Raw genomic sequence first — 1,838 nt, 5'->3', positions numbered from 1 at the left:
TCTTCTTTATCTCTGGTGTTGAATTTCTTCTGTTCACATTGTGGTGAGTTTTTTCTCTTTCGCTTCCCAAAGTTTCCATAATTTTAGCTCGGTTGCTTGATAAATTATCACTTAACTCTATTTTTTTTCTCCTAATGTTTTTGTTGCAAATATATGTAATAAAAAGTGCATGAAATTTACAGATACAGTTTAACAACTCATTATATAACAAACATCTGTGTAACCAGTAGCTACTTCTTGAAGTAACCATTATCCTGACTTTTAAAAAATGATTTCTTTGCTTTTCTTTACCATCTCTTTATGCATACTTAAATAATATAGTTTAGTCTTGCTTATCTTTGAAATTTACATACATGAGACAATACTGTATGTATTTTTTTGTGGCTTGCTTCTTTCTCAATCAATATTATGAGACTTACCAGTTTTTTCATGTAGTTATAGATCATTTCCAAAATTTATTTATCTATTCTACTCTTTATGGTATAAAATTTGGAGTGCTTCCAGATACATACTTTTGGGCATGTATTCTGGTCCACATACATGTGTTTTTCTTGGATATATATGCTTAATTTTGTCAAATCATTGCTTATTTATATCTTCACTTTTTACTAGACAATGACAAACTGTTTTACAAAGTGATTGTACCAATGAACACTGTCACCAGCAACATATGAAATTTCACATATATGTGTAAGATTGCTCTGCATTTTTTGCCAATGTTTGTTATTATTAGACTTTCACATTTTTGTCATTTTAATTTGTATATCCCAGATTATTAAAGAGGTTTCATGCCTTTTTATGTGTTTATTTATCATTTGGATGTCCTCTCTTGTCTAGCTGTTTGTGCATTTTCCCCTTTGGTTACATGCTTCTTTCTTATTGACTTGTATGGAATCTTCACATTATAATGTGTTGGGAGGGAGAAACGCTCTGTTCCATGCAGTCATTCAGAGACCCTGGCTCCTTCCGACTAGTAGTTCCTTCACCTCCTAGGACCTTGGAATCCTCCACCAGATTCTTTGTAATTGACCAGCAGTGAGGGAAGAGAGACATGATGCAGGAGGAGGAAGAGCATGTGGAAAGTTTTAAAGGAGTCAGGCCTGGAAGTACATACAATCAGTTACTTCTGCATATACAATCAGTTACTTCTGCATATACAATCAGTTACTTCTGCTAACAGTCCATGGCCAGACACCAGAGAGAGAGAGAGAGAGAGAGAGTCCCTGGGAAATACAAGTGAGGCTAGAAAATGTGCTGTTAGAGTGCCCACAATGGGGTATTGGGTTTGGTGAACCCAAAGCACTATTTCTGCCATATATTCCATGATCATGATGATATTCTCCTATATCATTTTCTCAAGGCTTTATAGTTTTTCATTTTACATTTAAATATTCAGCCAATTTGGAGTTGATTTTTGTGTATGATGTAAAGTAGTCATCCAATTTCATTTTTTCTTTTTCATTTAGGTGCCCAATTGTTCTAGCATCACCTTGAAAAATCTGTCCTTTCCCCTGATCTATACTGGTGCCTGTCATAGATTGAGTCAACATATAGGTGGGTCTATTTCTGGGCTCTCTATTCTGTTTTGTTACTCTGTAGTGTCAAAATTACACACATAACATTGTATGCATACACAGTTACTATTTTAAAGTGAGAAACTATGGCATAAATGTCTGACTATAACTACCTTACTCGAACAAAGCCTTGAACAAGGTTTTTAACTGTTGTCTGTCTTATATCTCTATAATGGAGAGAATAACAGACTAGTAAGTTGGTTGATGGGATGGCTTTAATTTATAAAAGGTACTATTTTATATTAACTAAAATTCACATTATCT

This window comes from Galeopterus variegatus, unplaced genomic scaffold, assembly GCF_000696425.1.
Source record: "Galeopterus variegatus unplaced genomic scaffold, G_variegatus-3.0.2 Scaffold23, whole genome shotgun sequence".
In the NCBI taxonomy this organism is placed as follows: domain Eukaryota; kingdom Metazoa; phylum Chordata; class Mammalia; order Dermoptera; family Cynocephalidae; genus Galeopterus; species Galeopterus variegatus.
This window is presented reverse-complemented; position numbering follows the sequence as displayed.